Raw genomic sequence first — 15,000 nt, forward strand, 5'->3', positions numbered from 1 at the left:
GATGGCGAGGCCAGGGGCGGGCGGACCTGGGGAGCGAGCGGAAAAGCCCATCGGCATCCATGGGGTTGACCTGGGGAGCCTAAATGCCCCTAGGAATACGTGGGGTGGAGCTGGGGAGCGGAAAAGCCCCTAGGAATACTTGGGGTGGAGCTGGGGAGCGAAAATCCCCATAGGAATACATGGGGTGGAGCTGGGGAGCGAAAAAGCCCCTAGGAATACATGGGGTTGACCTGGGGACCGAGAAAGCCCATAGGAACACATGGGGTTGACCTGGGGACCGAAAAAGCCCATAGCAACACATGGGGCTGACCTGGGGACCGAAAGAGCCCATCGGCATCCATGGGGGGGAGCTGGGGAGCGGAAAAGCCCCTAGGAATACATGGGGTGGAGCTGGGGAGCGAAAAAACCCCTAGGAATACTTGGGGGGGAGCTGGGGAGCGAAAAAGCCCTTAGGAATACATGGGGGGGGAGCTGGGGAGCGGAAAAGCCCCTAGGAATACATGGGGGGGAGCTGGGGAGCGAAAAAGCCCCTAGGAATACTTGGGGTGGAGCTGGGGACCGAAAAAGCCCTTAGGAATACATGGGGTGGAGCTGGGGAGCGAAAAAGCCCCTAGGAATACTTGGGGTTGAGCTGGGGACTGAAAATCCCCATAGGAATAAATGGGGTTGACCTGGGGAGCGGAAAAGCCCCTAGGAATACTTGGGGTGGAGCTGGGGACCGAAAAAGCCCATAGGCATCCATGGGGTTGACCTGGGGAGCGAAAATCCCCATAGGCATCCATGGGGTTGACCTGGGGAGCGAAAATCCCCATAGGCATACGTGGGGTTGACCTGGTGCCCGCCCCCCCCACGGAAGTCCGTATGAGGTTTTTGAAACGGGCCTTGCCCGGGCCTTCGATCCAGGAGGGCGGACACTTTCGGCGGTTCGTCCCGGTGGCTGGGCCGGGTGCCGCATCTACAATATAGCCAAGAAACGTTCGCGGAGATTTTCGAGAACACGTTTTTAAGGACCCTCAATGCCCATGTTCGGTTCCAGAAAGCCGGTCAGAGGGATCTTCGGGGCAGAACCCTGCCGTGTTGAGGGGCCAAACCCGAGTTTGGAGCCAGGTCAACGGGGAAAACCGGAAAAGGGCCGGAGAAGGCGGTCAGGCCGGGCGAGAGTTCCAGGAGCTCGGCCACAATTCCGATTTCGTCCCGGTCAAGGGCTCCGTGGAAGGGCAGCCCGGGGGCGGGTCCAAGGGCCCCGGCAGGGACCCGGGCCTCCGGGGTCGGAGCCCAGGCACCCCGCCGAGGGGTGGTCGTCCCGGGCCAAGGCGGCGGGAGCCCGGGCAGGACTCCGCGGGGCAGGCCGGGCGGGAGTTCCAGGAGCCCGGCCGCGATTCCGACTTCTCCCCGGTGCCCTGCCCGGAGGCCGGGCAGGTCCGGGGGCCTTCGGCGCGGGCGGCGGGCTGCTCCCGCGGGGGAGACGAGCCGTGCTGGGCCCCGGGAGGGAGGCCCGGGGTCGACCTGGCGCCGGGGCTCCGGCCCTGGAAGTCCCGATGAGGTTTTTCAAACGGCCCGTGCCCGGGCCTTCGCTCCAGGAGGGCGGACACTTTCGGCGGTTGCCCCCGGTGGCTGGGCCGGGTGCCGCATCTACAATATTGCCAGGAAAGGTCCGCGGAGATTTTCGGGGACACGGTTTTCGGGACCCTAGTTGCCCATCTTGGGTTCCAGGAGGTCGGGCAGGGGTACCTCCGGGACCGGACCGTGCTGCAGGAGGGGCTCAACCCCGGGTTTGGCTCCATGTCGACTGGAGCTCCGGCCCAGGGGCGGGCCGGGCGAGAGTTCCAGGAGCCCGGCCGCGATTCCGGCTTCTCCCCGGTGCCCTGCCCGGAGGCCGGGCAGGTCCGGGGGCCTTCGGCGCGGGCGGCGGGCTGCTCCCGCGGGGGAGACGAGCCTCTCTGGGGCCCGGGAGGTTGGCCCTGGGTCGACCTGGCGCCGGGGCTCGGGCTCCGGAAGTCCGTATGAGGTTTTTCAAACGGGCCTTGCCCGGGCCTTCGCTCCAGGAGGGCGGACACTTTCGGCGGTTGCCCCCGGCGGCTGGGCCGGGTGCCGCATCTACAATATTGCCAGGAAAGGTTCGCGGAGATTTTCGAGGACACGGGTTTCGGGACCCTAGATGCCCATCTTGGGTTCCAGGAGCTCGGACGGAGGAACCTCCGGGGCCGGACCGTTCCGAAGGAGGGGGTCAAAACCGAGTTTGGCTCCATGTCGACTGGAGCTCCGGCCCCGGGGCGGGCCGGGCGGCCTGCCCGGCGAGAGTTCCAGGAGCCCGGCCGCGATTCCGGCTTCTCCCCGGTGCCCTGCCCGGAGGCCGGGCGGGCCCGGGGGCCTTCGGCGCGGGCGGCAGGCGGCTTCCGCGGCGGAGACGAGCCTCTCTGGGGCCCGGGAGGTGGGCCCTGGGTCGACCTGCCGCCGGGGCTCGGGCTCCGGAAGTCCGTATGAGGTTTTTCAAACGGGCCTTGCCCGGGTCTTCGCTCCAGGAGGGCGGACACTTTCGGCGGTTGCCCCCGGCGGCTGGGCCGGGTGCCGCATCTACAATATTGCCAGGAAAGGTTCGCGGAGATTTTCGAGGACACGGGTTTCGGGACCCTAGATGCCCATCTTGGGTTCCAGGAGGCCGGACGGAGGAACCTCCGGGGCCGGACCGTGCTGCAGGAGAGGTTCAACCCCGAGTTTGGCTCCATGTCGACTGGAGCTCCGGCCCGGGGGGCGGGCCGGGCGGCCTGGCCGGGCGAGAGTTCCAGGAGCCCGGCCGCGATTCCTACTTCTCCCCGGTGCCCTGCCCGGAGGCCGGGCGGGTCCGGGGGCCTTCGGCGCGGGCAGCGGGCTGCTCCCGCGGGGGAGACGAGCCGCCCTAACGCCCGGGAGGGAGGCCCGGGGTCGACCTGGCTCCCGAGCTCCGGCCCTGGAAGTCCGTATGAGGATTTTCAAACGGGCCGTGCCCGGGCCTTCGCTCCAGGAGGCCGGACACTTTCGGCGGTTGCTCCCGGCGGCTGGGCCGGGTGCCACATCTACAATATTGCCAGGAAAGGTCCGCGGAGATTTTCGGGGACACGGTTTTCGGGACCCTAGATGCCCATCTTGGGTTCCAGGAGGTCGGACGGAGGAACCTCCGGGGCCGGACCGTGCTGCAGGAGAGGTTCAACCGCGAGTTTGGCTCCATGTCGACTGGAGCTCCGGCCCAGGGGCGGGCCGAGCGGCTTGGCCGGGCGAGAGTTCCAGGAGCCCGGCCGCGATTCCTACTTCTCCCCGGTGCCCTGCCCGGAGGCCGGGCGGGTCCGGGGGCCTTCGGCGCGGGCAGCGGGCTGCTCCCGCGGGGGAGACGAGCCGTGCTGGGCCCCGGGAGGGAGGCCCGCGGTCGACCTGGCGCCGGGGCTCCGGCCCTGGAAGTCCGTATGAGGTTTTTCAAACGGGCCTTGCCCGGGCCTTCGCTCCAGGAGGGCGGACACTTTCGGCGGTTGCCCCCGGCGGCTGGGCCGGGTGCCGCATCTACAATATTGCCAGGAAAGGTTCGCGGAGATTTTCGGGGACACGGATTTCGGGACCCTAGATGCCCATCTTGGGTTCCAGGAGGTCGGACGGAGGAACCTCCGGGGCCGGACCGTGCTGCAGGAGGGGGTCAAAACCGAGTTTGGCTCCATGTCGACTGGAGCTCCGGCCCGGGGGGCGGGCCGGGCGGGCAGGCCGGGCGAGAGTTCCAGGAACCCGGCCGCGATTCCGGCTTCGACCCGGTCGACTGCACGGCGGGCGTGCAGGCCGGGGGGCGACTCGCAGGGGCCCTTCCAGGCTGCGGGGCCCAGCGGTTGGAGCCCGGCTACCCCGGCGAAGGGGCGGAAGAACCTGCACGGCGCGGCGGGAGAACCCGGCATGCTTCCGCGGGGCAGGCCGGGCAGGAGTTCCAGGAGCCCGGCCACGATTCCTACTTCTCCCCGGTGCCCTGCCCGGAGGCCGGGCGGGCCCGGGGGCCTTCGGCGCGGGCATCAGGCGGCTTCCGCGGCGGAGACGTGCCTCTCTGGGGCCCGGGAGGTTGGCCCTGGGTCGACCTGGCGCCCGGGCTCGCGCTCCGGAAGTCCGTATGAGGTTTTTCAAACGGGCCTTGCCCGGGCCTTCGCTCCAGGAGGGCGGACACTTTCGGCGGTTGCCCCCGGTGGCTGGGCCGGGTGCCGCATCTACAATATTGCCAGGAAAGGTTCGCGGAGATTTTCGGGGACACGGATTTCGGGACCCTAGATGCCCATCTTGGGTTCCAGGAGGTCGGACGGGCGAACCTGCGGGGCCGGACCGTGCTGCAGGAGGGGGTCAAAACCGAGTTTGGCTCCATGTCGACTGGCGCTCCGGCCCGGGGGGCGGGCCGGGCGGGCAGGCCGGGCGAGAGTTCCAGGAACCCGGCCGCGATTCCGGCTTCGACCCGGTCGACTGCACGGCGGGCGTGCAGGCCGGCGGCGACTCGCAGGGCCCCTTCCAGGCAGCGGGGCCCAGCGGTTGGAGCCCGGCTACCCCGGCGAGGGGCGGAAGAACCTGCACGGCGCGGCCGGAGAACCCGGCATGCTTCCGCGTGGCAGGCCGGGCAGGAGTTCCAGGAGCCCGTCCACGATTCCTACTTCTCCCCGGTGCCCTGCCCGGAGGCCGGGCGGGCCCGGGGGCCTTCGCCGCGGGCGGCGGGCGGCTTCCGCGGCGGAGACGAGCCTCTCTGGGGCCCGGGAGGTCGGCCCTGGGTCGACCTGGCGCCGGGGCTCGGGCTCCGGAAGTCCGTATGAGGTTTTTCAAACGGGCCTTGCCCGGGCCTTCGTTCCAGGAGGGCGGACACTTTCGGCGGTTGCCCCCGGCGGCTGGGCCGGGTGCCGCATCTACAATATTGCCAGGAAAGGTTCGCGGAGATTTTCGGGGACACGGATTTCGGGACCCTAGATGCCCATCTTGGGTTCCAGGAGGTCGGAGGGAGGAACCTCCGGGGCCGGACCGTGCTGCAGGAGGGGGTCAAAACCGAGTTTGGCTCCAAGTCGACTGGAGCTCCGGCCCGGGGGGCGGGCCGGGCGGGCAGGCCGGGCGAGAGTTCCAGGAACCCGGCCGCGATTCCGGCTTCGACCCGGTCGACTGCACGGCGGGCGTGCAGGCCGGGGGGCGACTCGCAGGGGCCCTTCCAGGCTGCGGGGCCCAGCGGTTGGAGCCCGGCTACCCCGGCGAGGGGCGGAAGAACCTGCACGGCGCGGCGGGAGAACCCGGCATGCTTCCGCGTGGCAGGCCGGGCAGGAGTTCCAGGAGCCCGGCCACGATTCCTACTTCTCCCCGGTGCCCTGCCCGGAGGCCGGGCGGGCCCGGGGGCCTTCGGCGCGGGCGGCGGGCGGCTTCCGCGGCGGAGACGAGCCTCTCTGGGGCCCGGGAGGTCGGCCCTGGGTCGACCTGGCGCCGGGGCTCGGGCTCCGGAAGTCCGTATGAGGTTTTTGAAACGGGCCTTGCCCGGGCCTTCGCTCCAGGAGGGCGGACACTTTCGGCGGTTGCCCCCGGTGGCTGGGCCGGGTGCCGCATCTACAATATTGCCAGGAAAGGTTCGCGGAGATTTTCGGGGACACGGATTTCGGGACCCTAGATGCCCATCTTGGGTTCCAGGAGGTCGGACGGAGGAACCTCCGGGGCCGGACCGTGCTGCAGGAGGGGGTCAAAACCGAGTTTGGCTCCATGTCGACTGGAGCCCCGGCCCGGGGGGCGGGCCGGGCGGGCAGGCCGGGCGAGAGTTCCAGGAACCCGGCCGCGATTCCGGCTTCGACCCGGTCGACTGCACGGCGGGCGTGCAGGCCGGGGGGCGACTCGCAGGGGCCCTTCCACGCTGCGGGGCCCAGCGGTTGGAGCCCGGCTACCCCGGCGAGGGGCGGAAGAACCTGCACGGCGCGGCGGGAGAACCCGGCATGCTTCCGCGGGGCAGGCCGGGCAGGAGTTCCAGGAGCCCGGCCACGATTCCTACTTCTCCCCGGTGCCCTGCCCGGAGGCCGGGCGGGCCCGGGGGCCTTCGGCGCGGGCGGCGGGCGGCTTCCGCGGCGGAGACGAGCCTCTCTGGGGCCCGGGAGGTCGGCCCTGGGTCGACCTGGCGCCGGGGCTCGGGCTCCGGAAGTCCGTATGAGGTTTTTGAAACGGGCCTTGCCCGGGCCTTCGCTCCAGGAGGGCGGACACTTTCGGCGGTTGCCCCCGGTGGCTGGGCCGGGTGCCGCATCTACAATATTGCCAGGAAAGGTTCGCGGAGATTTTCGGGGACACGGATTTCGGGACCCTGGATGCCCATCTTGGGTTCCAGGAGGTCGGACGGAGGAACCTCCGGGGCCGGACCGTGCTGCAGGAGGGGGTCAAAACCGAGTTTGGCTCCATGTCGACTGGCGCCCCGGCCCGGGGGGCGGGCCGGGCGGGCAGGCCGGGCGAGAGTTCCAGGAACCCGGCCGCGATTCCGGCTTCGACCCGGTCGACTGCACGGCGGGCGTGCAGGCCGGCGGCGACTCGCAGGGCCCCTTCCACGCTGCGGGGCCCAGCGGTTGGAGCCCGGCTACCCCGGCGAGGGGCGGAAGAACCTGCACGGCGCGGCGGGAGAACCCGGCATGCTTCCGCGGGGCAGGCCGGGCAGGAGTTCCAGGAGCCCGGCCACGATTCCTACTTCTCCCCGGTGCCCTGCCCGGAGGCCGGGCGGGCCCGGGGGCCTTCGCCGCGGGCGGCGGGCGGCTTCCGCGGCGGAGACGAGCCTCTCTGGGGCCCGGGAGGTCGGCCCTGGGTCGACCTGGCGCCGGGGCTCGCGCTCCGGAAGTCCGTATGAGGTTTTTGAAACGGGCCTTGCCCGGGCCTTCGCTCCAGGAGGGCGGACACTTTCGGCGGTTGCCCCCGGTGGCTGGGCCGGGTGCCGCATCTACAATATTGCCAGGAAAGGTTCGCGGAGATTTTCGGGGACACGGATTTCGGGACCCTAGATGCCCATCTTGGGTTCCAGGAGGTCGGACGGAGGAACCTCCGGGGCCGGACCGTGCTGCAGGAGGGGGTCAAAACCGAGTTTGGCTCCAAGTCGACTGGAGCCCCGGCCCGGGGGGCGGGCCGGGCGGGCAGGCCGGGCGAGAGTTCCAGGAACCCGGCCGCGATTCCGGCTTCGACCCGGTCGACTGCACGGCGGGCGTGCAGGCCGGGGGGCGACTCGCAGGGGCCCTTCCACGCTGCGGGGCCCAGCGGTTGGAGCCCGGCTACCCCGGCGAGGGGCGGAAGAACCTGCACGGCGCGGCGGGAGAACCCGGCATGCTTCCGCGGGGCAGGCCGGGCAGGAGTTCCAGGAGCCCGGCCACGATTCCTACTTCTCCCCGGTGCCCTGCGCGGAGGCCGGGCGGGCCCGGGGGCCTTCGGCGCGGGCATCAGGCGGCTTCCGCGGCGGAGACGTGCCTCTCTGGGGCCCGGGAGGTCGGCCCTGGGTCGACCTGGCGCCCGGGCTCGCGCTCCGGAAGTCCGTATGAGGTTTTTCAAACGGGCCTTGCCCGGGCCTTCGCTCCAGGAGGGCGGACACTTTCGGCGGTTGGCCCCGGTGGCTGGGCCGGGTGCCGCATCTACAATATTGCCAAGAAAGGTTCGCGGAGATTTTGGGGGACTCGGTTTTCAGGACCCTAAATGCCCATGTTCGGTTCCAGAAAGTCGGTCAGAGGAACCTCCGGGGCAAAAGAACCGTGCCGCGCTGCCTTGTCAACCGAGCGTGGAGGCAGCGTGCCCCGATCCGGCGGGCCTGGCCGTGCGAGAGTTCCAGGCTCTGGCCCGCGATTCCGGCTCCCGCCCCCCCCCCCGGTGATGGGCTCGGAGGTCGGGCAGGCAGCGGTGCTTGCTTCCCCAGGAGTGGCGGGGCTCTCCTGACGGGGAACCGGGAGGACCTGGTGTCCGCCGTGGGACTTGGAAAACTTCTGCTCGGTTGCGTTGGGAGCGGTTAACGTGGGAGCTCCGGCCGGGACTATTGTTAGTTGATTAGTCTCTTACGAATCCAAGAGCTGGGGGCCGCCCCGGTTTTGGCGGCCGATGTGGATAACGGCACCGGCTAGTTGCCGGACGGGCGGCTAGTCCTCAGCCAGGGCTGAAAAAAATTGTCCGGGTGCCGCCGCCGGTTTCTTGGCGGCTGGGCTCCCGAGTTTCTTAAAGACAAACATTACGGGGGACAACTGAAAGAAAAACAGGGTGTGCACGTGGGGGGTCAAAGGTTCAAAACGAGTGCTCCCCCGGGGGACAGTGAGCAGAGCACCCCGGACAGCGCCCACCGGCCCGCAAACTGCTTCAGCTTGCCGGCGGCTACCGCCCAGTGGTGCTCCGCTCGGAGGCGGGCGCGCAGGACACCGAGGAAAAACGCCCCGAGGTGCCCGGGAGCCTTCCCGGCCAGAGCCTCCTTCCTGGATAGCCAGATGACGAGCTTGGCCAGAGCCAGGAGGAGGTTGACCAGTCGGTCCCGGGCCCGGGTGGGGCGACGGATGGGGAGTGCGTAAATAAACAGGTGCGGGGAATAGTGCAGCCAGAACTTGAGGAGCAGGTTCTGGAGGAGGAGGTGCAGGGGCTGCAGCCTGGCGCACTCGAGGACCAGGTGCGCCAGGGTCTCCCTCTCGTCACAAAACGGGCATCGGTCGGAGATGGTGTCGATCCGCGCCAGATACACGCCCGTCGCGACGGCCCCGTGAAGGAGCCGCCAGCCTAGGTCCCCGGCGGCTCTCGGGACGAGCTCCGAGTAGACGCTGAGCCACCGGGGACCGTCGGCCACGCCCTCGCCAAAGTAGTCCCGCCATTGGGTGTCTTGGCGGGACGCGAGGGCGGCGTGGTGGAGCGTCCTGCGGACGAGCGTGTAGAGCTGGCGCCGGTGGGCCGTCGAGAAGCGGACCGGCGGGGTGTCCCCCAGCCTGCAGAGGTGGTGAGGGGCGGAGTGCCTCGGGGCCGGCCGCTGGGCGGGCCCTATCAGGAACTCCGCCGGGCTGGGGGATTCGGGAGGGCGGGGACCGCCCTCTCGCAGGACTCGCTCGACGTAGGCAAGGGCGTCTGCGGGCAGCGCAGCTTTCACCTCCCGGACTAGGCGCGAGCAAGTTGCACGCCCTATGGTCAGGCCCGTGCGCCGGGCCAGCGCCGCGGGGCCCAGCCATCCTCGCTCGTCGTAGTCCAGGAGGTCTCCGAGCCGGGTGACGCCCACCCGGGCCATCCTCAGGGAGGCCTCTGGCGAGGCTGCCGCCGGGACCGCCAGCTGCGGGTTAAAGAACAGCGGCTCGGCCAGCAGGTCGCCGTCCTTGGCCACCCGCGACGGAGACCTGGAGGCGGAGATCAGCCCCCAGGCCTTGAGGAGGTCTCGGTAAAAGGCCGGCAGCTCCCCCGCCACCCGCACGAGCTCCAGGCCGCGCAGGAAGAAGAGCTGCCGGTCGTATCGGAGCCCCCGGAGGCGGCGGAGGAAGGCGCGCCCCAACAGGCTCCACGCCGCGTGGCTACCGTCACTGTACAGCAGTCTCTGCAGGGCCTGGAGGCGGAACGTCAGGACCTGGCTGCGGAGGCACACCAGGCCCTGCCCCCCCTCCCGCAAGGGGAGGGTCAGCACCCGTGCAGAGACCCAGTGCCGTCTTGGCCAGAAGAACCCCAGCGCCCGTCTCTGGAGCCTGGCAAGAACCTCGGGGGGCACGGGGAGGGTATTGAAGCGGTACCAGAGCATGGACAGGATCAGCTGGTTCAACACCAGCGCCCGGCCCCGGAGGGACAGGCACCGCAGCAGCCCCGTCCACGCCCCGATCCGCCTCGCCACCCTCAGTTCTAGGTCTGCCCAATTCTGCGGGGGGGAGGGGTCCGTGGGGCTCAGGTAGACCCCCAGGTAGAGCAGCGGGCCCGCGCTCCACTCGATGCCCCGGAGCGCGGGTGGGAGCGAGCCCACCTGCCACCCGGCACCCACCGTCAGCCCGGAGCTCTTGGCCCAGTTGACCCGGGCGGAGGAGGCCGCCGAATAAACCGCCTGGCAGGCCGCCACCCGCTCCAGATCTTCCGGGCCCTGGACCGCGAGGAGCACGTCGTCGGCGTACGCCGAGAGGACCAGCCGCAGCGCCGGTTCCCGCAGCGCCAACCCGGCCACCCGCCTCCGCAGGAGGCACAGGAAGGGCTCCAGGCCTAGCGCGTACAGCTGGCCCGACATCGGGCAGCCTTGACGCACCCCCCGCCTGAACGGGATGGGTTCCGTCAGGGACCAGTTGAGCTTAACCAGGCACTCCGCGGAGGCGTACAGCACCTGGAGAGCCCGCACAAAGCGCGGTCCGAAGCCGAAGGCCCGCAGCGTGCCCGTCAGATACCCGTGGTCCATCCTGTCGAACGCCTTCTCCTGATCGAGGGAGAGCAGGCCGAACGACAGGCCCTCCCGGCGCGCCAGCTCCAGGAGGTCCCGCACCAGGTACAGGTTGTCGAAGATGGAGCGACCTTGCACCGTGTACGTCTGGTCGGGATGGATCACGTCCGCCAGCACGGACCGCAGGCGCAGCGAGACGGCCTTCGCCACCACCTTATAGTCCGTGCAGAGGAGGGACACGGGACGCCAGTTCCTCAGGTCGCGGAGGTCTCCCTTCTTCGGCAGGAGAGTCAACACCGCCCTCCTGCACGACAGGGGGAGCTCCCCGCGAGCCTCGGCCTCGGCCCAGACCGCGGCAAGGTCCGGGCCGAGCACGTCCCAGAAGGCCCGGTAGAACTCCGTGGTGAGCCCGTCCAGCCCCGGCGCCTTGTTGCCGGGCATGAGACGGAGGGCGAGCGTGAGCTCGGCCAAGGTGAGAGGAGCCTCCAGCCGGTCACGGTCGCCCGCGCCCACCTGCGGCAGTTCCTCCCAGAGCGCGCTGCGGGCCGTCGCCTCGGTCGGCTCCCGGGAAAAGAGCCTTCCGTAGAAGGCCCTCGCGCGAACTCGCAGCTCTCCCGGGGCCGAGAGGGGGGTGCCATCATCCGCCAGCAGGCAAGTGATGTGCTTTTTGGCCCCCCTCTGCTTCTCCAGGCCGTAGAAGAAACGGGAGCCGCGGTCCATCTCCCGCAGGAGGTGGACTCGCGCGCGGACGAACGCGCCGCGTGCGCGGCGGTCCTCCAGGGCTCTCAGCTCCTCCCGCCTCTCCCTGCACTCTCCGCAGAGGGACGGATCCTGCGGGTCGGCGACCAGGCGCCTCTCCAGCTCCAACACTTCCCGCTCGAGCCGCTCTATGGCCGCCTCCCGCTCCCGGGTGTGCCCCCGGGCGTAGCTGCGGCAGAAGAGCCGGATGCGCGCCTTCCCCCCGTCCCACCATCCCCGAGCCGAGGGGAAAGACTGCCGCTGCCCGCGCCAGGCCAACCAGAACTCCCGGAAGGCCGCTCCGAAGCTCGGGTCCTCCAGCAGGCTGTTGTTAAAGTGCCAGTAGGCCGACCCCCGCCGCCCGGGGCCAAACGCCACCCGGGCGCACACCAGATGGTGATCGCTGAAGGGGGCCGGCCTCACTCTGCAGGACACGGCTCGGGCATCCACGCGGGGCGAGATGTAAATCCGGTCCAACCGGGAGTGGCTCGCCCGCTCCCCCCCCACCCGCACGTACGTGGGGGCCGGGGGGCCGTCGGGGTGACAGACTCGCCAGGCGTCCACCAGGGAGTGCTCCTCCAGGATCCCCCTGAGGGCGTCCGCGGCGGCCCGGCACCGTTGCCTGCGCGAGCGGTCCTGTTCCTCGAGGGTGACGTTGAAGTCCCCGCCTAAGACCAGGCTCTCGCGAGGGCTCAAGGTGCCCAGGTAGTCGGCCGCCCGGCGGAAAAAATCCGCCGCGTCCGGTTCCGCGGCGGGGCCGTACACGTTCACAAAGTTCGTTACCGTCCCCGCCGCTCGGGCCCGGACGTGGAGCAGGCGGCCCGGCACCGCCTCAACGTCCTCTAAGATCTCCGGCCGCAGGCTCGGGGAGAACAGGGTGGCCACCCCGCACGAGGTGGCCGACAGGTGACTCAGGAAAACCCCGTCTCCCCACTCCAGCCGCCAGGCGGCGGCGTCGGCCGGAGTCGTCCAGGTCTCCTGGAGGAAAGCCACCGAGTAGCCCCCCTCCCGCAGGAAGGAGAACACCTGGCTCCTCCGGAGACCCTGCCTGCAGCCTCGGACGTTGAGGGTCGCGATGTTAAGCGACGTCATGGCTGGCGGGAGGGGGCTCCGATGGCTCGGCCGGGGGCTCGCGCAGGGCAACGCCCAGCCGGTACCCGGCCCCGCGCCCGTACACCGTCAGGGCGTCGTACATGGACCGGGCCCGGGTGTACACCCGGGCGTTGCATCTGTTCGGCCCCTTCCCCTCCCTCACCAGCGCCCTCGTGGCCTCGAGGATGCTGTTAAAGTCGCCCCAGCAGTCCAGGGCCAGCTGCACCCGGGCCGGAGCGCGCCGGGTGCTTTCCCGCTCCAAGAAGGCCACCAGGTCCTCCCTGGAGACTGCTGCTGGTGCTGGGGCTGGGGCTGGGGGGGTTGCAGGCTCAACGCTGCCTGCTGACCCCCCCGCATCCTCAGCCTGGTCAGGTCCAGTGGGGCCTGGCTGGCTGGCTTCCGCCGCCTCCGCCGCGCCTCCGGCGGAGGCTTCCTCGGCCTCCATCTGGACCTCTCGGTCCGCTTGGCTCTCCGACTCGGCCCGAGGGAGATCTGCAGCCCCTTCGCGGGGGGCCTGGCTGGGGGTGGGGGTGGGGGTGGGGGTGGGGGGGGGGGAACCTGGCCCCTGCTCTTCCTCCCCGTCAGGTGCCGCAGGGGCGGCTTGACTGGGGGCGGGGAGGGCCTCCCCCTCGGGACCCGTGCCGGAGCTCACCGGGGTGAGCCCCAGGGTCTCTTCGCTGAGGGGGGGGAGGGGCGCTGAGCTTGAGGTTGAAGCTGCTAGTGCTGTTTCTGTTGTTGTTGCTGTTGCTGTTGCTGTTGCTGTTGGGGAGGGCCCTACCTCCGCGATGGCAGGCTCAGGGGGCTCCTCCCGCATGGGCTCCTCCTCTCCTTCTCTTTCTCTCTCTCTTTCTCTCTCTCTCTCTCTCTCTCTTTCTGGGGCCTCCTCCACGGGGATTACCCGCACTTTCTCGGGAGGGGGGGGGTCTTCCGGAGCAGCTCTGCTGGCTGGTGAGGGGGCCTTTTGCACGTCGGCCCCCTCCCCCTCCTCGCCTGTGTCCGAGGGGGGGCCCTCCTCTAGGGAGGGATCGAGCTGCTCCGCGGCCTTTCTCTTTTGGGCCCGCCCCGATGGAGGAGGGGGGGGGCCCGCCCGCTCGCCCGCAGGGTGGTCCTCTCTATGGCCCGGAGGCTTGCCCGCGGTGGACGCTTGGCCCCGGGCCGGGGCTGGGGCTGGGGCTGGGGCTGGGGCTGGGGCTGAAGCCGGGACTGGGCCCGGCTCGGGGCCTACCTCCCTCTCCCCGTCTCCTGCTCCCTGCCCCCCGGTGACTGCGGCCGAGGCCGAGGCCGAGGCCGAGGCCGAGGCCGAGGGGGGCTCTGCCGCTGGGGGGCTCCCGCCAGGGCTCCCGCCAGGGCCGGGGGGGCTGGGGGGGCCGGTGGCAGGGCCCCCCCCTCCACTGGCGGGGGCCTGCGGTGGCCGCCGCGCTTGCCCCAAGGGGCATTCTTGGCGGAGGTGCCCTACCCCGCGGCACTTGTAACACCGCAGGTCCCCCACCGTGAAGAAGATGCGGTGCAGGGCCCCCCCAAACATTACCTGGAGGGATCCCTCCGCCCCCAGCTGCGCTCCCGCCGCCGGCTGGATCGTTACCTGCCGGCGGAACGAGCGCACGTGTCGCAGGGTGGGGTCCCGGCACCCCAAACCCAGGGGCAGCACCGGGGAGATTACCTTCCCCAGCGATGATAGTCGGGGCAGGAGGGCCCAATTAGGGAGGTACGGGGGCACCGAACTAAGGACCACCCGGGTCCCTGGCTCCTCTAGGGGCTCCACGGGGACGTACTCCCCGTCCACTGTGAGCCCCCTCTCCACCGCCTTCTGGGCGGCGGCCTCCGTGGCAAGGAAGAATACTCCCTTGCCGTGGAACCTGGAGGCCGCCACAATTTTCGGGGCCCCCACCACCCGAGCTAGGGCCCGCACGTAAGGTTCGAAGGCGGACCCTTCCCGCTCGGGCAGCCAGCATCTCACCCCATTTCTCCGGGTGAGTGCCGGGAAGGGGGCCCCCCCTCCCCCCGGGATCGAAGACGCCCAGGCGGTGGAGGTGCTGGCGCCCGGCCCCCCGCCCGGCCCCGCTGCGCGGCCGGCGGCCGCCTCGGCGTAACTGCGCGCCCCGCCCTTCTCCCGGGGGGGGGGCGCTCCTGCTGCGGGGCCGGCGCTAGGGCCGGGACTCGGGCCGGGGCCTGACTCGGCTGGGTCAGGGTCAGGGGGCGGGCTGCCTTTTGGGTTTGCGGGGCCCTTGCCTTTCCCCGCCCCCCCTTTTGCGGAGGAGGCCCCTGACGAGGAGGAGCCCTTCCCTTTCCCCTTCCCCTTGCCCCCACCCTCCGCTCTAGGGCCGGGGCCGGGGCCGGGGCCGGGGCCAGGGGCAGTGCCGGGGCCGGTGGCCCCGAGACAGGGGTCAGCCATTTCACAAACTTCAACTCCCCCTCCTTGCTTGGGAGGAGGGGGGGGGGGAGGCACCTCCTCCATGCTGCACCGTGCCGGGGGAGGACCACGGGGGTAGGGCGGCCGGGACACAGGGTCACACTGGGGAGGGGGGGGGCACGCTGCTGGCCTGCTCGGCCTTCACAAAACACCGGGAGCGGGGAGTGGAGCACAGGACGCACACAAAATGGGGCAGACACCCGGGGGGAGGGCGGGGGAGGGGAACAAAGGCAGCCCAGCCGCCACCTTTTTTTAGCACGACAAAAGCCTACTCTGAGGGGTGCTCCTGTGGGGTGCGCTGGGCTGTGCTCTTGTGGGGTGCGCTGGGCTGTGCTCTTGTAGGGTGCGCTGGCCTGTGCTCTTGTGGAGTGCGCTGGCCTGTGCTCTTGTGGAGTGCGCTGGCCTGTGCTCTTGTGGAGTGCGCTGG

This window comes from Alligator mississippiensis, unplaced genomic scaffold (assembly GCF_030867095.1).
Source record: "Alligator mississippiensis isolate rAllMis1 unplaced genomic scaffold, rAllMis1 scaffold_20, whole genome shotgun sequence".
Lineage (NCBI taxonomy): Eukaryota > Metazoa > Chordata > Crocodylia > Alligatoridae > Alligator > Alligator mississippiensis.